We start from the raw sequence: 24,169 nt of genomic DNA, 5'->3' as shown, positions 1-24,169 counted from the left end.
CATTTTATTAAAGCACTCTTGATTTACAGTATCTAGACTATCTGAATTGCCTTTCTAACTTTTAGCCTTAAAAACTTCCTTCCATCATCATGATTGCTGTCTCATCCCCCAGAGTTGTTTCTTAGCTCCAGCATACTGTATGCATGTCATCTTCTCATTACTGACTTGTCAGGTCTGCCCTAGCCTTCCTTTCATTTTAATGTTTATATGAAATAATGGCTGTTTCTGAATTCCACCTATTCTCTTACACATGATCTCTGGGAAGTTTACTGTGACAGGTGACTAGTTTAATGTCAGATGACTAATTTAACTCAGCTCCTACTGTCCCCATGTCATACTCACTTCCTTAGTACTGACTGCAGAAAATGTCCTCATTCATAATGCAGGATTTAGTAAGTCAGTTAAAAAGACTAAATAAAAATAAAATATTTTCCTTTTGATTATTTACCAACATATATGAGTCAAGAAGAAATAGTAATGCGCTGTTTACAGTTTTATCACAGGATGCAGTTAGAGGCTGTGAAACAGTTTACTTTATTTTAATAGGTGCATCAGTCTATGAAGCTCTAATAAAAGACTGACAGACTACATAAAATAAAGACTTTAAAACTGTTACTATGAGATCAGGATACTTTACAATATCCATCAGTTTTAGTCATGGTATGGCTTCTGTAATTTTATACTACTTTGATAATCAAGCCCTATTTCCCCTTAGGAGCACATTGTTATTACTATTTTAGAAGGCTTAGAAAACCCATGTTTTTGCAGGTAACAGATCAACATAACTGACTGCACCACACCACACTGTGTCTTGTTCCACATCTAGCAGATTCTTTGATGCAATTACTATTAAAAACTGCATTTACTATTGTATATTCTATACTAGATGTTGTCATGAATGATTTTCCATAATAAATACAATGTAACAGATGATTTAGCCTGACAGTGGATGTAGACAAGGCTAATACAGCTTTGAAGATTCTGCAATATGATCCCCTGCAGGAGTGCTTAGAATGGCTGTCTCTTCCTTCTCGATAGATGACTGTGGCTACCTCACTCCTTTTATTTCCATTTATGTGCTGACTTGTTCATTTAATCATGCTCATAATTTATAAATAATTACACCTTGGTAGCTTTTTATTGTTAACTACATCCTTAAATCTAAAATCATTACTCAGTATATGTTCTTGGACTAGTGATATGTCATTGTGTGCCTAAGATAAAATGAAATTCTACTGAGAGCGCAAGGAATAATGAAAAAATTAACGATATATGCTAAAAGTGATTCACCTACGCTGTTTAAGCTGCAAGCAATGCATAACACAAGTCATGGTACATCCAGAATCATTTCACTTTTCTAAAGCAGGAAAAAATGATTTCAATATGCAAGCTTGTGTTTGCTGAGCAAAATTTCTCCAAGCTACCTCATTTAAGCTCTCTGCTAATTATGTTTCCTTTAGCATCAACTACTGATGGCGCAAAAATGTCTATATCATGCTTGGGGAATATGAAAGCAAAGTATAAGTATTTGTCAAGCCTGGGTGTGATAGAGGGTAATACTCAATAGTATTTGGAATGGTATTATTTAGAAAATGTTAGGATATTGCAAAGCATCATGGCTTTATTTTGAAATAAGGACCCTTCAATGCTGATAGTATAAAAACTTGACATTTCACATGTTTTACTCTCATGCTTTATGTTAAATATTTAACTTTTATATTTTTGGTGCATCTCCTATAATCCCGTATCCACTATCTATTTCTGTAGTTATGGCCTAAGGCAGCCAACTAAACAATCACCAGAAATGGGGCCCCACTATCTGATAGGAGCACTGTGGTATCCTAGGAGGGTAGGTATAAAAGGGATAGTGATGTCTTAGTTCTTAGAGTAGGACTAGTACTAGGAAGAGAAGGCATCTTTTACTTGACATGCCCTCTACCCCTCCTCTATGCAAAGCATGCAGTGATTTCAATGATGTTCATGTGCTCATGCCTCCACATATGTATTGTCTATATATATGCATCCCCTCCTGCACTGATCCTTGCCATCAGGCTGCCTAGGGTTAGAATCCTTAACTTGCAATGGCAGGTGCAGACATTCAAAAAAAAAAACGCACACCTTCTATACCACCATAGAGAAAGACAAGTGGTGACCATTATATACTTCTCCCCTTCTTTTCCAACTTTCAGGTACTGGACTTTAACATTAGGTTACCTGCATTAAAATTCCCACAATCCACTAATGGTTATATCTAAGAAGGAACACGCATCTTCCTCTTCCAAGAAAATGAGAGCTTGTGTCCACCATTTACCTCTTATTTTGTTTTGTCAGCCCTCTGGTTCTAACCCTTAACAGTAGACTACTTGGTTAGATTTCCCAGACTCCATTAGTGATGTCTAACCAAGTAGAAATAAACACCTCCTTCCAAGAGAAGGAGCACTTGATCATTTAGCATCTCCTTCCTTTTCCAGCCCTCCTGCACTCAGCAGACAAAAGTAAGCTATGAGTGCCACAGATATGTGTTCAAGCACTGATCCAGAAAGCCAGTATGCTTTATTGCAGCTGTGTCATGTACAATAGGCAGTTTAATCATCCCCAGAGAAAGACAAAGTGTTTCACTGAAGAAGATGTTTATTCTTACCATCTCATCTCATTCAGTAGTCAGTATTTACCTGGCAACTAATGGAAACCAATCATTTAGTCTGACTGCTCTTTCCTAATCAGAAACATTAACTATGAAACAAGCCTCTATTTCTTATTACATGGAAAATTGAGTCGGATGTGAACAGAGTCATAGCCATTATCTTCTGTTTATGCAAAGACAAATTAATCTTTGAGTACCTGTTTTGTAATATTTTACTATATAAAAGAAAAACAAAGCCCTCGGGTATTTTAAATAGTGTTTCTTCAATGGCATGGTGTCTGTGAATTCTAAACAACCTCAGTGAAAACTGCAGTGGCTCTTTTAAGTTCTAAGCATCTTGATTATACCCTTATACTCTGAAATGATTGTATATTTACTACTTCTGTAATCTAACTGGTGACTGAAATGTCAATCCTTGATGATAGTCAGAAAAAACTTTTATTTGATAGCCACTCATACCTTCTTCAGTGTCATCTCCCAGTGACAGAAAAGCATCATTTTGTTTTAAGTAACTTCAGTGTCATTTGGCCACTTCTCTTTTGTTTTAAGTAATTTTGGCATCTTTTTGCTTAGTTAGCAGCATGCTTCTCCAACTTTTATGTTAGAACACCACTGACTCACACACTTGCTAGGTTGAAATGCTTTGGTAATTTATTAGGCACTAAAAAAAATCATCATAGCTTTATATGGTTACCGTCCATAGACAACCTGTGAGAACCATTACTTTTCAGTTGTTTTTTTTTTTTTTTGTTTTGTTTTTACCTGCTACTGTTCCTTGGATTTTCTCTTTTTTACTTCTGTCCTTCAGACCCTTAATAAAATGCTATACCCACTGCAGCAATGATCCTTTACCCTGCAAAGTGGAATGGATAGGGAGGATCATTTGATATGATGAAGTCAGTGTGTAACTTAAGCTTAGTCTTTGGGAAAAATATACATAAGCAAATAGCATGGACCTACCTCAGAAATGAACCTTAGAAATAGGAAAAAAGAAGACATATTGTGAATAATTGCAATGTGGTCTCTACAGAGGATTTGATCAATGCTTTGTGTGCCTTATTTCTCTCAATTCACTTCAGTTACACCTTGTACCACAGAATTTGACATCTGTCAGGCGAATTTACAGGAGTAAGTACTCTCCCTATTGGGGGGGGGGGGGGTTGTGCAATAATGGCAGTCATGATTCAGCTTCCTAAGGCAGCCTAAACTAGATTTTTCCCTTTTTCCCTTTGGTAATGGACCTTGTTTGCACACTGCTAAGTGGAGACCAAATGGAAAAGACATTAAAGAGGAATATATGATATAGAAAAATACTGACAGTAAATAAAATGCAATGCATGTGTATATATAGCAATGAGCAGAGCAAGAAGGGCATCCAAGTGAACAATTCCTCCTTATCACACCTTCTTGCAACATCAGACATGTACTTTGTGGAACACAATATCAGTCTTGTAGTTATCTACAAATAATGTGAAAGTGGACAGATCAATGATCACACGTTATTAGCAACAGTGACAACAATCGATTTTTATACAACACAATGGTATCACAAAATGTGACTAAATATGTATTCAGACAATCCTCTGTAACAGTATCATGGAAATGAACCATACACCAGCTACCCTTTATCTATAACCTCACTGCAATTCCACCTTTGCCACAAAGTTATCTGTCAAGTATATTTTCTTCCATGAGTACTACCTAAAGTGCTGATGGTTGCACAATGCCACCTGGCTGGTTTGCACAACCTATGACAGCCTAAACTAATTTTTTTACTATTTTCCCTTAAGCTGTGAAGGTGATTTTCATACTGCTATCACAGTTATTGCAGAATATTGTAATGTAATTATGTAGGAATGCATGGCATTTTTATCTGTGTTAGCAGGAAAAGAAAAAAAATATTCTGTTTTTGTATTTCTACATGACTAAATTCCACAGCAGTGGGAATTTCAGATTTAATAGTTTGGTGTTACTTTTCTAATGCTGCATGTTATTGTTAATGCTGCAACGTATTACAAAGTATAAACCTGTCATCTCCATTACAGACGTGTTATAAGATCTGTGCTGACAAATGACTTTAAATATACTTCTTTTTTGTTGGGGGGGTGGATTGGGGGCCTAACTCATGTGTAGTCATAGTGAGCACTTTACAAGTATGTCGCACTTTACAAGTATAAATTGTTTGTGTGCATGTTGGATGTATGCAGCAACACAGAAATGAACTCACAACCATCCTGTCTGTTTATTTTATATATATATATATATATATATATATATATATATATATATATATTTAATTTCTGTATCTTTTTTTCTGTTTCATTTCATAAAGGGATATGGCAAGCAAGAAAATATCTGCACCCATTATTACATCGTCATGGAGCTTTTCTGTTAGGGATAGGTAGAGGTGACTAATCTGCCCGAGACAGGATATGGCAGTGGGTGGTTGATGACCTTCATGCTATCACAGGACATGGGAGAAACTACTCACAGACAAGACACTAGGCAACTAACATGATAACTTCTCCCCACCACAGGGTCACTGCAAAGGCCCGAGAACAGGTGACTATGTGGGTGGTCCTGCTACAGAACCACCACACTGACTGAAACTGAGGAGTTCCTGTTTACTATCAGAGATCAAGAAAGCTCATCAGAGATTTCAACAAACTCCTTGACATTGGTGCAGATGTGGATGGCATACACAAGAGTGTCACAAGCAGACCTTCCAGGTATGGAAGAAGAAAGTTTCATCATTGTTTACATCTTAATGTACATATATCTAAAATGTCATATGTATATATATATATATATATATATATATATATATATATATATATATATATAGATGGGTCTACTTCATTTGCCCTAACCTCCAATTGACTGACACCATTTGGCTGAGACCAAATGACTGAAATTTCATTTGACTAACACTTCATTTGACTGAAACTTCATTTCAGGGTCGCACTAAAGTGGGGAAGTGGACATATCCCATTTACTTGCCTTACAGTGCTCTGGAGACTGCCAAAAATACTTGTCAGTCAAATGAAGTGTCAGTCAAATGGGGTCAGTCAAATGGGTGTCAGTCAATTGGAAGTTAGGGCAAATGAAGTAGACCCATATATATATATATATATATATATATATATATATACACATGCATACAGCGAGAGAGAGACAGAGGCAGTGATAACTGTTTGAATCAGACTACAGTCATACAAAAAGAATGGAGTTTGCTTTGGGTTTGGGGGACAGCCAACTGTTCACTAACTTTTTTATGAGAACCTTTCTAATCTGTATTTGTGAACAGGACTATTCTCTTTTTCTTGTTTCATTTGCATTGTAATACTTAGCAGACTTCTTTCCTTTCCATTCCTTTCACACAGGGACTGGGTTGCAGGCTGCCAGTCTACCTGCACATGGTATGCATACATTTGTTTATTAATGTATATAAGGTAGCTTCAGGTCTATATGTCAGTAAAGTTTTTGTAGCTTTAGCATCTGTTAAGAAGTTTAACATACCTTTATTATAAGGAAGATATGTGATCAATTTTATTCTCCATTTTTCTGTTTGTTGTGTTTATTGCTTGCTATCATAGGTGATCCTGAGTGTGGCAATGTTGAACTCCTACTACCTGATGTTGGAGTATCAGTAGCCTCTGTTGTTTATGGTGTTAATAAACAGGCACGGTCTAGAGTTGTAGAGGTCAGTCTGACACTGAGGGTGTGACTCCCACATTCCCTGCCCATGATTTGGACACAGTCAGAATATCTGTGCAAACCTAGGACACAGAGACCTCTGATACAGGACAGGGTGGAGTTGAAACAATTGACCAGGCTAGCATGGTTACTCTGGTTACAGAGTCAGTTGCCAGTCCTGGTAGCCATTGTGAGGGTGTGGTGCCATACAGTAGGGTTGGTAGGTGTTCTTGAAGGAGACCTGCTGTCCACTGTTTTCCTAAAGCTGATGTGTTGTTAGGTGTGACCAGATGTATGTGTAGGGCAATAGTGGAGGCACAGGCACATTCCACCTGGGCCTCAGAAGAGACAGTGTGACTATGAAATGTCATGCATTCTGATGGGACTCCCTGAACCATGTAGACAATTCCTTAGACAGGATGAACGACACACTGGATTGGCCAGTTTCTGTGACAGAACATCTGTTGGATGACTGCGGGCATCCACATGGCCAGACAGCTGCACCATCTTCTAGTGCTAGCAGATGTGGATATGCAAGATCCCACTCCCGCACTGATAAAGTGAAATGTCTACAACCAGACATAGTAGATTACAGAAAAATGATTCTAGACATAGTCCTGATGAGAGCTCATCCAGCAGATGTGTCTTACATTCAGGTAGCACCCTGACTTCTAGCCAGGGCCATGGAAGTAGCAGTTCAACTCATGGCAGAGATTGTTCTCATAGTCAGGGGTGATGACACTGAACTTGGCAGTCTGCCATGCACAGCTCACACCCATCTAAGTTGCCATGAAGTAGTGCTAGCACAGTGCTTGATTATGTTCATACAGACACACACACATAGAAAAAAAATTCACTTACGCATATAACCTCACACACATGCAAACTATCTAAGCATTACTTTTGATCGCTATACATCTGCTGTTATTGGCTCTGAACACTGTATACTCTGAGAGATACATGTGTTTCATACTTGCACATACTCACTTCCTTGGTTTTAGCTTTGTACTCCTACCCCCGATGATGACTATGCCCTTTGCACATGTCATTGTGACTTAGGGTTGCATGTAAGTCTGATGCACACAGTGAATAGCTGATGCATGCTTATTCATAAGATTGAACTTATCAATATGTATTGCATAGCTAGAGTTTTATATTTCTTATTCCTACTCATTTGTGAGTGGATTATTTGTATATTGTAGTAATGCATGCTATTTCAGTTATTATTGTGATTACAGCATTGGCATCATTATATATAGTTGAGCAAATAAGGGTATTATTGACCTGTTCCTAGTTTTATGAATGGTAGTCAACTGAAATGGTTGATGCAGACTATTGGTTCTAAAATGTAACTGTATTTTGCAAGCATTTTAGAGGAGATATTGTTGACATAACTGTATATCTCAGACAAAAGGCTCTGCTTGGGCATACACATATTTCCCTAGGAGACTAATCCACTATTTATATACATAGATAGATGGATAGATAGATAAGTATTTTTCTTTACAGGTTCCACATTTACCTTGTCATAAATACAGGCACCAGTTATGTCCTTAGGGGTTGTTCCTGTCTGATGCTATCAGAACACAGCAATCACATAGTTAAGTAAAGGTCATGATGTCTGACAAGCATCAGTTTTCTTATTTTTATGTATACGCAATCTTAGGCTTTAAGATAGGTAGTGATTGTGTGTGTTGTCCTTGACCTCTTAGCCAAAGGTAGATCATACAGAGCATGCCTCCATCTACCAACACCATCTGCAGCTGGTGATTCTCAGACTCCTTATCTGTACCTGCTGCTACGGGTTCCCTTCAGAATCTCAAGCTACTGAAATCCCGAATTTCAGAAGCCCGAGACCAGAAGGGCGAAAGTGCAGAATACCGAAACCCCAGAAGTACGAAATTCAAAATCCCGAAGTTTGGAGATTTTGAATTAGCGGTTTCAGTGTTGCAGTGTGTGAGTGGGTGGTTGGAGATGTATGTAGGTAAGTGTTTGTGTTTTATGGGTTTTGAGTAGAGGCTTTAGTGTGTGTCTGTGTGTTTTGTTAGTGTGATGTGTGTGTGCGAGGGGAATGTAGCTTGTGTGGTGGTGTTTTTGTGTGTTTGTCTGTGTAGTGTGACCTCAAAGTTAATATATTTAAGTAGGGGGGGTGTGGGGGGTGCAGGGAGGCTTATACCCCTGACTGTATGTAGGGTAGGTGTTTGTGTATGTGAAGGGAGGTGTATGTTTGTATTTGTGTCTGCGGTATGTTTAGTGTAGAAGTCGCGATTTTAAATTTTGCGCTTCTAGGGTTTCCGGTTTTTGGATTTTTGGCTTCATGGTGTCGAGATACTGAAATTCGAGATTTCAGTATTTCGAGATTATGAAGTGAATCCGCTGCTACTGCTTCTGGACCTGACTGTGGTCCTGTCCCTTGATGTCATTGTTGAAGCTGTTTCCTGAGAATGATATTGTGCACATGGAACAGACTGTAAGTATTTTGGCACAGGTGCCCAGGTCATACTGTAGTGCACCTCCTGCTGTGTCTAGACATTGGAACCTTGATTTAAGAAAACAAACACATTTTATAATATTCCTAGTTTGTGCAATGTGCCTTATTGCATACTTGCTCAGTGGGGTTGTGTGAATTTCTCATGGGAGTCATGAGCCAGGGGTCAAGTGCATAACCAGCATCCCAGATTAGATGTCCTTGAAGATTGTCACCCCTAGCAAAGTTGCTGTACCACTCACAGGTGTGCCATATGTGTGAGTCATGAAAACTGCCTGGGTTACCTGCACAAACACTGTAGAAGATCCTTTTGGCATTGCAGACAACCTGACAGATTATGAAGTAGAAACTTTTTCTGTTGATATAACTCCTTCCCTTTTCCCTGGGTAGGACCTTTATTTCTATGTGTGTGCAATCTATGAACCCCAACATTTCAGGGAAGTGTGCTACTGCTCAGAATTCTCAAATGGTTCTTGATCTCTCCTGTGTAGAGCATAAGAAACAGATGTGATCCCTTGCATGTAGTAGCGTTGCATTTAAAAACTGATGTAATATTCTAGAGGCTGATGCCCGTGACACTCCTAATAAATCCCCTGGGGGTCTCTTGAAAATAACAGTAGCTAGTATACATAATGTTACACATACCTTTGTTTCCACTGGAAAGGGTTCTCTATGATCAGTGAGGCCAGAGGTAGCGTTGACATAGGTTGCATATTTCCTCCCATGTTTCCCTATCTGCATTGTATCTCTCAACAACTTCTGTTTCATTCAGTCCATGATAAGTTAAATGGCTGCTAAACACCCTTCTTCTTTCTGCCCAAGGTCTGGCAGCAGCAACAAAAGCACCCTGATTTAAAACCTGTTGCACATTCAGCAAAATAATAGCAGCAGCAACCTCAAAAATGTTTTTTTTTTCTAAGTGTAATCGTGCCTGTTACTCCAAAGAGTTTTGGTGCACATAACAAAAACCTGCACTGAGTGTACATGATGCTTTATAGCTTTCTTAATAATTCTGCCATGCTGGATTGGTTAATTGCCATGTACTTTAGCTCTTTATGCTTTCTTTAGCATATTCTGCTATTTGTCTTTGTTTGGTGGATCTACACATTGCATAGAAACATTTAATGAATTCCAAATAGCATGTCATTGTGTTGGCACTGTCAACAGGATCACTACACTTCATATAGCTCTTTAAGAATCTGGGCGCTCATTTGTTTTAATATGTTAGTGTGTTTGCACCAATATATAAAATTTCAGTAAAGTATTATATATAAATAAATACATACATACTGTACATACATACATGTATACATACATACACACATACATACTGACATGCATGTTATTATATAGGTAAAACGGAAAGGATGCTCAAACAAAGAATTTATGAGCATCAGTATCACATAGATAAAAAAACAAATACAAATGCATTGGCAAAACACATTTTAGAGAATCCCTCTCATAAGTTGCAGTTTATTGTAATCCACCAGATAGGGAAGAACATCAGAGGAGGTCCCTGGGAATTGAAACTAGAGGAATGTGAATTAATTTGGCAAATTAGAGCATATGCCCACATTCCACCAGGACTCAACGAATATTGTTCCATTAAATGTATTTTATAATTAAAAGCTTTGGATAGGTAAGCACAACTATTGGTCCACTACAATGAAATAATTAATGTTGTTATTTTATTCATTTATAATTTCTTATAAATATTTAAATAATGAATTATAACAATGGAATTATTGTATACAAGAAGCAGTACCATGATAGTTCATTAACAATATTTTTAAATAATGCTTTTCTTATGGTTTTTATAGGTATATGCATATATTATTATTATTATTATTGTTATTATTGTTATTATTATATTTTTTTAGTATTTGAACAATATTTAAGACATTGATTAATAATTTAGTAGAAATTGCATAATTGTTTAATTAATTAATTGATAGTTGTATACACAGCATGGGATCTTGGGTGTGTGTTGTCTGAAGAAGTTCATCTATTGTCTTGAATAGGTTCATAGGTTCATAGGTTGGTACTGGGCTACCTGCCCGAAGGCATATATTAGCCCAGACATGTTGTGCAGTATTCACCGCCCCTTTAGTAGTTCCCTAGACCATTGTACTAGCAGCTAGTACCCTTGGCCCCTATCTAGTAGTGCTGTTGGTGTGATTCCCGGTGTGAACTTTCTGTTACCCATCCACTCATCAAGGTTCCTTTTGAAGAGTGATAGTGAGGGGCTCTGTCTTATGTAGATTGGGACCCTGTTCCATAGTAAGGGAAATCTCTGCGAAGGGAATCTATCCCTCCAGCATGTTCTATTCATTGTTGTGTTGAGGTTTATATCCCTAGAGCGTGTAGCTCGAGTAGATTTGGTTTTGCTAAGATGGAGCATGTTCAACAATTCTGGGTTGGACATGGCTCTGAATAAAAGCGCTATTGTTGCCATTTGTCTGCTTTTCTAAGTTGAATAATTTTTGGAGTTTAAAACAAAATACCACAAAAAGTGAAGCACTTCACTAAAAAAAAAATTATATTCGTGCCAGAGAAGCGTGGTTTCAGAAAAGATCAGCAAATCATTTCACTGTAAAATATGCTATTTTATTTTATTACTTTTTATTTGTATTTATTTATTTTTAATATTATTGTTATGTGGGTACATCCTTTACACACAGGCACTGTGCTTTTTTAAGGGGTAAACCTCAGAAATGTATTTTTAATTTACTTGCAAAGGTTCTTGCAGTAGCCAAATGGAGACTGAGAAATCTCAGTGAAAACTTCAAGGGTAAGTTCTTTAGTGGCCATAACCTTAATTATCTGCTCTAGACTGTCAGACTGTTAATGCATTTTACTACCTCCACAATTACTCAAGACTAAAGATTAAAATGTTACATGTTGTACCTCAGATGTGCTAAAATGAAGTACCATGACAGAAAAACAACTTGTCTGAGCCTAAGTATCTACAGAAACAAGACAATGTTTTTTCTTTCACTGGTTATTATTGAATTTCACTGATTATCCCTTTTCTATGCATTTCTGTATTCTTCAAGCTTCTGTTGTTGGATGCTGCTTTTAGGTCATGTTTCCTACCTCATTAAGCTTCTCTATCACCCACCAGGAGACTGATCCCTTCATGACATCTATATAAAATTACAGTCTCTTCCAGAGAGTTACAAAAATGCCCTGAACCCTGACACACCATTCTTAGGACAGCTGGTTGTGGCAGTCCTAACACATCACCTTCCTTATACAAGTGCCTAATGGCTGCAAAGGAACCCTCTCTCTTCTGGAGACCATCAGTGAAATGTTTTTACCCACTCCAACCTTCAAGCCAGCAATAAACAAATATGTCTACACCACTGCTTGTTTGGCCAACCATTCTTTAGACTTTGGCACTTCAAAACTGTATGTCAGGTCTTAAAATAGCTGACAGTCAGCTGCCCAATTCTGTGTACTATATTGATCTGATGGACTAGAAATTATATTTCTTTTAATAAATCTTGTAGACGGTCCTAGATACATGTTAATGAATCTTTAACCTCAATCACTTCTCCTAATTCAGGAGCGGACACATTTTTTCCTGCAAGAATAGTCATCAATACCCTCATGGGCTGAAGTCAAGTCTGGCTGTATAGCACAGAGGATTAAGGCTATGAGCTGGTAATATGTTTCATCATGTAATCTTGAGTTTGAATATCTCTGTATCTTTTTTCCAAACTTGTTCATCTTAAGTAAATCACTTAACCAAGCAGTCCTACCTGGTGAATCTGACTGGTTAATGGTTAACAAATGAATAAAAACAAAAAGAAATAGGCGCAAATTTAATTTATTTAAATTAGTTTTCTGCCACTTTACATAGTAGAGTTGCACTTCACTTGTGCTCTTGTCCTTATTGATGACTGAATTATGCATCTGTTCCATATGTAGCTTTATTATAGCTAAGCTCTGATGCAATAAAGATGTTTGAAAAAAAAAGCTAAGCTCTGATGCATGGCTCCCATTTCTACAGTCAGACTAAACCAGTAGTCAAGTTTGTTTTTCAACATGCTGTGCAACAACTTTCCTTAACAGAGATGTAAAAGTTACCACCTTAACCAAATCAGAGAATGTGAGTTTTACATTTATACATAAGCACCACTTCATTATCATGTAAACTTATTATTCCCTTCAGGATACAGCTAAGGAGTCAAGCTGCCATTTTTCCTCAAGCTCTAAAGGAACACCACAATGTACAGTATTTGCAGATGAAACAGACTACAGTGGCATGTAGCTGTGCAACAACAGATATGTGAAAGGCTCTTACCAAGACTAAGGAAGGTAGCAATACTACTGAATGTTATGGGAACCATGACAAACTGCATGCCATTACAGATTGTATAGTTCAGTAAGAGAAATGACTTTCAGATTGCAAAAACCGGATACATTAGAAAAATGTAGAAGTCAGGCAATACTTTACAAAGTACATTTAAAAAGCTGAAGGCAAAAATGATTACTCTGGAATTCCACAATGTTCATGCCAAATAAAAAGAGCACAGACAATGCAAGGAAAACACATTCTTTATATAGTGCAGAAAGTATAAATATAAATAAAGTAAAGCCATTCCTGATGGCAATTAAAGTATGAAGGATATCTGTGAAATCTGAGGCTGATATAGAAAGCAGTACTACTACAAGAAGCAAAATTAAATTCACGGAAATAACACAGTTCTGCAAAATTCTTATACTGCAATATGTATACAAGTACTCTGAGAGTCTGATTTCAAAGCAACTTCTAGGTAGCAAGAGGATGTTTTACTTTTGACAGTAGCTGAAGGTACTTGTCAAATTGGTGAGAAGCTTCAAGAAAAAATAAATTAAACTAGGGTACTATCAGCCCACATGGGATAATTGCTTATTAAATGAGATGTTTAATAATTAAAAAAAAGATATGATAAACTTTACCATAACTACTGGTTCTAGCAGCCCTTGAACACAGGCCATTCAGAGCCAGTTCAATACATGATGCAATGTGTGCTAAAATAGAAGCAGAAGAGGAACCATAATGCAGATGGAAAAGATAACTATGTGGTAACAATAGTGAATCATTATGTAACTGTTAAGCTGCTTGGAGATTATAATTAAATTGATAACAAATAGCGTGTTTGAAATATTCCAGATAGTGATGGGACAGATGCCTTCAAAATTACAAATGACTTTACTTTTGTAGAAATGGTTTAGGATGATCCATCTAAGGAACATACAACCAGAATTGTCGCAAAAGTATGTTTACACACAGTTCTTTACCTTTTGGAAGACTGGTTATACCAACTATTATATTTCAGAGACTAGAGATATTTTAACTGCCACACATTGCAGTTTATCTGGATGATGCCCTAATTTTTGCCTTTACATTGCTAATGCTTAAAATATTTGCGTGCATTTTTAATTTTGATGTTTCACAGTAATCTAACAATTTTCCGATCTCACTTTTCAGCATCACTGAGAACTATGTCACTTTCCTGTCATGGCGCTGCAATTGCCATCCACCCAGACTGCAACCTACAGATTCATTCTTCTATGAAAGAATACCTTTTCCCTGATGGTTTCATCAAGAATACAGTGCTGGGCAGTGGTGCTGTGGCCACATAAGTATAAGACTGTATGAAGCGCAGGAAAATATCATGCCAATGCTGAAACACTGAGTACATTACCAAACCCAAAAAAGCACACAAACCTGAGGATTCCCCTTAAGTCCTTGTAAGGCAAGTGATAGAATACTTTTGCCAGTGTGTCTTTTGTTGTTCCTTATTCATCTGTTCAAGAATCTTATACCTGAGAACTGAATGCAGAATCTGTACAGTACATTTCTGAGCAATGACAGAGAGAAATAGCAGAATGAAAAAAATGGACTTTAACAGAAACTTTGTTTTTCTTTCAAGTAGGTATAATTTCAGAATTAGCACTGCGGTGTGAGATAATTTTCTGTACGTGGGCAAAGAACTTGTCTTCCTGAAATATGTTTTTTGATGTCTAGATGAAGTGTATTTTGCTGTTTCTTGCTCTTGCCCCTTTTCTTCTTTTTTCATTTGAGTAAGTGCATCCTTCAACTACTATGGCTGTGCATTTTGAGGAAATGTAGTTGAAATGAACTGGACATCACTGATCGGTTACTGATTCTAGACATTTGTAATTGACACCTGACAAACAGTATCCAGTTCACTTTCACACTTTCATCTTTGGAAGTCCAGTGTTTATTTATTTTTTCATTGTCCACTGTTGCTGTGCATGTAGAGCAAATAAACCACACACACGGAAGTGAAAAAGATATACATACATATATATTTTTTTAAAAATGCCATGAGTACATACTTTAAAAAGTGAGGTAAGATGTAAATTGTACTATTGTAGAAGACAAGCTTTATATGTCATAGATGGAAAGAAAGGCTTGAGCATATCATCTATATGGTGATCTAATAAGAATCAGAATTTGGAGGGAAAAGTAAAGAACTGTGAAGAGTATTAATCAAATGGTAAAACACCCCCTTAGTGTGTATTTACTCCTGCAGACAAGGCTTGATAAGTCTTGGGCTAGATTGTATTAAGACTATACTGGTCTGTTTATTAGAAGAAAGTTTTTAGTTTTGACTGGTGTTCATTCAGAGTTGATGAAATCCATGCCATTAATTCTTCTGCCTATCAAAAACTCAAAAAATGAATCCATCCTGAATTATTTCCAGCAACACAATTGACTGCTAAAAATAATAAATTGATTAAATAAGGTTAACTGCTTTCATCTACAAGGACTTTATCAGAACCATATATTAACACATGTTCAAGGGAATTTATATCCATTTTCAGCTGATCAATTAATTATTTAAAGTAACAGTACAATAAAATGATTTTATATGTAAATCATAAATAAACAATACATTTAAGTTATAAATAAATATGACCTCAAGGAATTGATTGATTACAAGCATCCAAATGGTAGGGGTAAAGAATGTATATTAAGTATATGTACAAATGTTAAAAAAACTAAATGACTAAAAACTGGCACAACTTTTCCCAACATTTCTTCAAGATGGAGGCAAAAGAAATATAGTCATAAAGACCAGGATGGGAAGTAACATCTAAACAAATTTGCCACACTTGTTATTGATATCCTAAAGAATTCTTCTGATGGCCTCACCTAGGATCAAGGGATACTTTCTCTAAAATACCAAAGGTCAATTTTATAAAATTGTTACAATTCAGATTAAGTTTTTTAGGGCATTGTTAACACATTTTTCCATATCATGACAGTGTTCATAAATTTTTTTATTTAATTCTATGTTGGCAAGACTGAAAGATTATTCAAAAGCAGGATATACGAACATCTGAATGATATCAGGAATAAAAAGAACACTAATTCTTTATACAAACACAGTATATCCTGCTCAGAATTCAGGCAATTCACATTTGGTATCTTGGACACTGTCAAAATAAACAACAGAGGTGGTGACTGGAAAAATTTGTTAAAAAAGAAGGAGAGCCAATGGCAATATAGATTGGCTTCTATGTTTCCCCCAGGATTAAATGAAACAGTGTCATTGACACCTCTATTAATTGAAAGGGCAAACAATATTTGAAACATGCAAAGTCTGGATTTGGGACATTTATTATATTGATAAAAGTTTAAAAAGGTAATATTTAATTGCTATTTAAGAATTACAACACACCATACATATATATATATACTCAATATCAATATACATATTTACAACCAAGTCTATAAAACATTAATAGAACCAATTTTATGGTATATAAATGAATTCTTTTATGAGTTTTTAAATTTATCTAATGTTTTTATTTATATCCTTTGTACCATTCTTCACCAAATATTCATCTTATATAATTAATTGTAAATTATTTGTATATTATATTTTTGGAGCTAACAACATTATTTGGGTTGATACAAATTTTATGATTCTAGTTTTTATTAACAAGTGTATGTTTGTTTAAATAGTTTTTAATTAAATGTGTGACATCACGTATCAAGGACTATTTAAAAGGGTAATTAAAAGTTATTCATTGTTTCTGAAGAAGTCTCTATCAGGAGATGAAAGCGCTAAAACCTCTTGTTCACAATAAATGGTTTTATATACTTTTGGCTAATACTGGTGTTCCTTTTTGGCGTCCTGGATTCCTGGATTCCTGGTTCATTTTGTTTTATTTCAACAGTTTGGCTGGTCACTTTTTGTCTTTCGTAGCTTTGTAACTTGTTACACTTTTTTTAAGTTTGTCTCGCATTACAAGTAAACACCTGGTACAAGAGCCTCCTCCACCCCCCCACCCCACACCCCAACACCTTCCTACAGCATTGCTGTCATGGTTGAGATCAATATTTGATTTACATCTATATATTTAAAAAGATATGGTTGATAAAAATATCAGGTTGAGAATTTTCCCCCGAGAAATGAAGTCTATGTGTGAAACTACATTTATGGTTCTAAATGGACCCTAGTTGGAAATGACAGATTTTCAGGACCCATGCTTTATAATGTGATCACAGGTTTTATGATTTACGTGTCATGGTCCATGCAGATGAAATATCAACTAGAGAGAATGTGGGTCTATATCATATGTTTGAAGTTTGAAAACTTCGAACATTAAATAATCAAATTTAAATATTCGAAGTTTCAAATATCGAACATATAATTAAAAAAAAAAAAAACTAAACTAACTGTTGTAGGCAGGGGAGCAAGCCCCCTGCACCCCCCCACAACCCTGATCTTTAAATATACCAACTCCGAGACCACACTACAGTGCAGTAAGGGAAATCTTCCCCTTACTGCATTATAGTGCGGTCTTGGAGTTAGTATATATAAAGAGTGGGGGTGGAGGGGTGCAGGGGTGCTTGCCCCCCTGCTTACAACAGTCAGGTAAGTTCCCTTTCTTTTTTTTTTTAATCATATGTTCAATGTTTGAAACTTCGAACATTAAAATTTGATTATTTCACATTTGAAGTTTTCAGACTTCGAATATATGCTATAGACTCAAGAGAATGTACCAGTCTGTTAGGGTTATTGATATCTGTTATACTAGTCAGAGTGGGGGTGACAAAAATAATGACCTAGAGACCAAAGACTATAAATGGATTGTTAGGTTGCAAGCAGATAGCACTCCAGGTATTAATTCTACTGTATCAATTAAACCTACCTTAAAATAGATGCAATTATGTCTTAAAAAATAGTTAAAAAATAATTAACTATATAGGCTACATTTCTATAGCCTTTTCTAAGAATATTTTTATAATTTTTATAAGAATTTTTTTATAAGAGCTCTTCTCTCTTTAAATAGACATGTCTTTTACTAATGAAACAATTAATGATGATGTTGGTTGGCTGTTGTCATGTGATATCAATTTTAAATTTAAATAGTAATGTGTTTAATGCAGTAACACACTGAAGAAGGAGTAATCTAAAAGCTTTCTGTTTTTGACTACATTTTATTGTTTTTACAATAAACTCTTTGGATGAAACTTTGTTGTTTTTATTTGTGCTTAAATTGAAAAAAGACAAAGATTTCATTGTTTAGGACAAATGTTCCCACATCTTTTACCAGAAATGTAATTTTAGTAGTTGCATTTGAAGACACCATAGCTTTGCCTTTCTGACTAATGATAGATGATTTACAGATCCCTCTATTTACTGCTAACCACCCTGCCTTGATATTCTGTATATGATTACGGCATCCTTACTCACCTGTTTGACTGTGTTATAACTGAAATCATCTTCCTTATGAAGAAGAAGAATGCACTGTTTAGTTCTTCCAAGTATTGAAAATGTAATTGAAAACTTTATATGATAAATATTATAGCATTATATAATAATGTCATACAAACGAAATACATACAGTTGTAGATGTTCTAGATCATGGTTATGGCAAATCACATTGTCTGTTCTAAACGGATAGCTACATGCAGATATTTCAGCATAAAATGTAGTGGGTGTGCAATATTGAATATGCATTATAGCTGACATTATTTTACTTGAAAGACTAGAACATATGTTTATGTAGCCCATGTGCTTTGGGGATCAAGATTTTTTTATAATACAGTAGTCTTATAACCCATATAAACTAGTTTAAACCTGTAAATATCTACATATTAATCTTGTAGTTTGTATACAGTAGCTTATACTTGTTCATGTTGCATACATTTTCTTACTGATGTTTCCACTGAGTCTTTAAGACATATTAAAGTTTTTAAACCAGTAAAGTTGTTTGATTTTACAGATCTTGTATTGATTCAGGAAGATGGTCATCTTCTGAAGTTGATCCAGTAGTTAATTTATTTAGTACAATTTTTAGACTGATTCATAAAAAAGTCAATTCAAGTTTCAACATAGTTTGCATGAGTAATAGAGGGAAGAATGGAATTTGAAATGTGGAGAAAAACACTGAGGATACAATAGAAGCTGGGAATCTTATTAATCTCATTGTTTTGGCTCACCTCTTTATGTAGTTGAAAAATAAATATCTTTAAAAAACTGGTCCTGATAAGTAAGCATAATATTGTATGATATTTTACGAGTTGTGACAACTTTTTAACAAGTTAACAATGTGTACCAGGCAACTGGGAAGATGGGCAGATAAAGCTAAATCAGCTCAAACTTATCATAATCCACATAATAAAGTATGATGATGAATAAATCTGGGAGAGAGAGAGAGACTGGGTTGCCAAAACCATAAGAGTGAGAGGACTGATTGGAAACCATAAAGAACAACATAGAAGAATGAACTGATTTTGTAAAAGAATGACTTTGGGAACTGGAACAGCTTACTGTCTTTGTCTGCTATAGACCAGACTATGGGAAAAAACATGGGCAATATAATTACAGTCTGTAATTTTGCATGACAAAGAATGCCAAGTGCCTGAATCACGAGATACTGAGTAACAGGACACTGAAGACTATCTTCCATAGGAAATCCCTGTTGATACAGTTTCAAAGTATGCACTGGCAGTAAAAACCTTTGTTTTTGAGTGATTTTTCACTTCTTCATTTTTAGACAACTATGTATTGGGGGGGGGATTCCCATTCACATAATGGGATGCAGGGGGGTTGCTAATACCTGCAACAAAAACTCTTACAATTTAAGATATTACCTTTTTGGTATTTCTGGTATTTGTCTTTGGTGATATGGCTGCTCACCATCTTATAATCTGGGGTTTCAATGTGGATCCATCCTTAATAGAACATTTAACAATTCCCTAAGATCAATACTTTGCATATTGAATGTTGTCAGACATGTTTTTCCTGAGCTATATTAAACAATACTGCATGTACTGCTGGATGTAATTTTTATAAATTATTCACAGTATTAATGAGATCAGTACAATTTCTGAATAATCATTTGATATTTTTAAGTACTAGATTGTTGAGAATTATGAACAGTTTAAATATAGCCATCTGAAAATTTGACTTAAATGTATGGGTATGAAGGTCATGCAAAGTGGCTGTAGATTAGTGAATATTATAACATAGCGTGATCTTTCTTCTGCTCAGCCATGATGGGATGAAGGAGAGGCAGTATGTTTTTTTTTTTGTTGTTGGAATGAAGAGTATTGATATGGAAAGGATAAGCTGAGACAGTAACAGTGATTTCTTTTTTTTCAAAACAGGTTTATTGTTTTAACATATAAGAGAAATATCATAACAATTTTATACAAGTAATTAAAAATAGGTATTATTATAATATTCAACAAAACAACTAAAGTATTTACAAAGACATCCACTACAATCAGATCAATTAATTAAACTAAAATACCGTGCTATTGAAATTAGAATTTTTTTAACAAATTTTGTAAATTATCCCATACAATATAATATGATGTTTTTCTAGTTGTTCTCATTCTAATTGTGCTTATTTACATATGGCACATTATATTCATAACATTTTTAAATTCATTAAACGAAGGAGGTGTATCTGAAATCCAATTTCTAGTTATTATTTTCCTGGTCACTGCTAGGATAGACCATAACAAGGGAAGCTTAATCTTTTTAACACATTGAGGTACAGGTGTGTTGAATAATATAAGAGACTTAGAAATAATGAAATTATCTGTAAAAAGAGCCTGCAAAAATTCATTAATTGACTTCCAGTATTCTTTCAACTTCATACAGTCATAAAACATATGAGCCCAGTCAGCATTAATTTCTACATTGCATCTCTTACATAGATTATCTTTATTATTTATTTTATTCATCATCAAAGGTGTATAAAAAGATCTATGTAAAAATTTCCATGTATAAAGTCTCCAGACAATGGAAGATGTAGTTCTATAAGCAGATTCCAATATATATTGTTTATCTTGCTGAGTTGGTGGGTCCCCATTAATAGAGGTGAAATAATTCCAGTATGAATCTACACTGTAAAAAGTTTCTTGTCTGATAATTTTATGTATATATGAAAGTTTACCTTTATCAGAAACTTTATGCTGTAAATTTAATATCAAGTAATCAATCAGTTTTGGAATAGATTCTTTAACTGTTATAGACATTAGATCTATTCTATCAATGAGATGTTGTCTAAAGATCTGAACCTCTAACCAGCAAGTTTCTCTTAGATCAAATTCTTGTTTTAAGAAATCTAACAGTGATTTCTAAAGAATGGAGTTCTATTTGTTTAGGCTATTGAGAAATCCAATATATGCTAAGCAAGGTGCCAGAAAGTAGTGGTTGTTGTATTAGACTGATCATGATCCAGGTACTTACAGAGTTTATTTGACTTAAAATGCAGAAACATATATAGATTACTAGATTTCGGGTAACCTATGCACATAACATCCTTTTGGATTTGGTTAAAATGTGATTTTGTTACAATAAATGTTGTTTAGCTATGTCTCAACTACTATGGCTCCCTGCTGTTTTGGGTTGGAGTGAATTTACAAGTTTAAAGGGTTTAGTTATAGTGGTATTACACATGTGGCATGGTTAATAGCTAGCAAGTATTCATGACTAGGAGTAACTGATTTGATAAAGGAGAGCCCACAATTGAGGTATATATGGACAAGTCAGACATAGGACTGCGAGTTAGATGGAGTAGGAAAAACAAGAATTTTAACAGGTGATGGCAGTTTACATAGATATGCAACATTTATGGATGTCTAGTTCATATATGCCCTTGGATGGAATGTCTCTGTTGTCTGTATAAGGGACATATACATTACTGCATACTATATATTATAAGCATTTCATGTCTCAAGGCATGTACAGTATGTATTTAAATTTTTATTGTACCAACCCTGGTGTTCTTATGTCTGTTAACTTCACAATAGTTAGTTTGATTATACTGCAACAATGTGGATTAGTACCACAATAACTATTTTTGTAAGATGATAATAAAAATGACTAAAAAGATATTTGACTTTCTGCAAAATATATAACACCCATACTGACAGACTAATTGCAGTTTTACCAGCATGCCATTGTCTTCACAAAGCTATCATCTGTTTTATTTACATTACCACAAATTACTCATAGATATTGTGATGACCGTGTCCTGGCCCAGCAGTTAAGGAGACTCAGTCCTCACCACTAACAGCAGGGAGTTTGTCTCATAGGAGAGAAAAGGATAACTAATACACACAGTAAAGTACAATTTCCCTTAAGTCCACACAGAGATCACAGTCAGTCTGGGGCTGCCTGCTCCCTTGCTCTCCAGGTCCCCAGTAGCACATCTATAGGGTCCAGGTCACAGCCTAACTGGGCAAGCTAAAACCTCCAGTACCATCTCTGTCCAACCAGTGCTTCATGTCCCTGCCAAGTAGCTGACACAACACACACACACACTTTGAGATAAGTATTTATACAACTTCACAGACACTCCTGGGAAAGGCTGACACAGATTCTCCAGCTGTGCCCCTTTACCCAGACTATATGGTAGTAACTACTGCCACCACCCAGTTAATAATATCAGCTACTAAAAGGCCCTTAAAAGGGTGTCCAGTTATTACTGTGCAATATTATTATCCAATGGTACTATGACTAACAGACAAGGCTTACTTTAAAGTGGCGTATTACAATAACCTCTATAAATATGCAATGTACTCTAGAGCTTACCTCTACACAATTCAGCCACAGGTAGAAGATTTAAAAAATATTTAATAATAAATAATTAAAACACAAGACAAAACTACTACACCACAGAGATATCTAAGAGTTCAGAGAACATACAGAAACTTAAAATAATACAGTAGGACAGGTCTGATTTCAAAGAAAAATACCTAATTAATCTTTACTAGCTTTAACTATTCCCACAAGAAATCACAGTGCTAAAACTTACATGTGAGCACAAGGCAGAGTGCTGATAAGCTGGATATCAAGATCAAAATGCTCCCAGGTCTCTTGTGAGAAATAGTATTTAAACATTACTAACAAACAGATAGATTTGCTTTGAGCTGCAGAACTGGAATCTATTTCAAACTGATAAGTACACTTTTGCAACTTAATTTGCACTGTGCTGTATTTATACACTTGCCTATTATTTATAGTGGTGCTGTACTATTTCTGTCTATTGTTGTCTCCACTGTGTTTTTTCTCAGGGTAGCTCAAACAAGTTTCAGGGAGGGGGTTGTTGAGCCAGCCCACATCCTAGCTGTTAGTCATTGCCTGAGGTGTATCTTGCTGTAATTCCAGTACAGACTGCATTTCTGTAAACTGCTGGAAAGCTGATAGATTTGCTTTGAGCTGCAGAATTGGAATCTATTTCAAACTGATAAGTACACCTTTGCAACTTAATTTGCACTGTGCTGTATTTATACACTTGCCTTTTATTTATAGTGGTGCTGTATTATTTCTGTCTATTGTTGTATCCACTGTGTTTCTCCCACCTACCCTACCTGTTCTTGTGTTGGTGTTAATCTTGGTGGCTTTGAAACTGCCCGCCGCTCTTGTAAGTTTCTATTTGGATACTCCTTCTGGGCCTATCTCATTTGCTCACTCAATTGAGTGCAGTGAGATCAAATTCCGATTTCAGGCACTTCTAGTGTGTACAAAGAGAGCATTTGAGAAGGACAACACCTGTAGCCTCTTAACCGTGCTGTGTTCCCTCCCTCAAAAAAAAAAAAAAAAAAAAAAAAAAAAAAAATATATATATATATATATATATATATATATATATATATATATATATTCAGATGCTCTTACTATAACTGTCTTACTTGCCGTTCTGCGTGCTGTTACTTACTCTGCACTTATTACTGATTCTTAGTAGCCTTCTAATTCAATGCCTTCTGCACTTGTTTTTTAGTCATTTGTTAATTTAATTGCATTTAATTAAACTGTATTTGCCGTAATATTGATACATGTGTGCTA

Source organism: Protopterus annectens, chromosome 5.part0 (genome assembly GCF_019279795.1).
Source record: "Protopterus annectens isolate FY-2018-M chromosome 5.part0, PAN1.0, whole genome shotgun sequence".
Lineage (NCBI taxonomy): Eukaryota > Metazoa > Chordata > Ceratodontiformes > Protopteridae > Protopterus > Protopterus annectens.
This window is presented reverse-complemented; position numbering follows the sequence as displayed.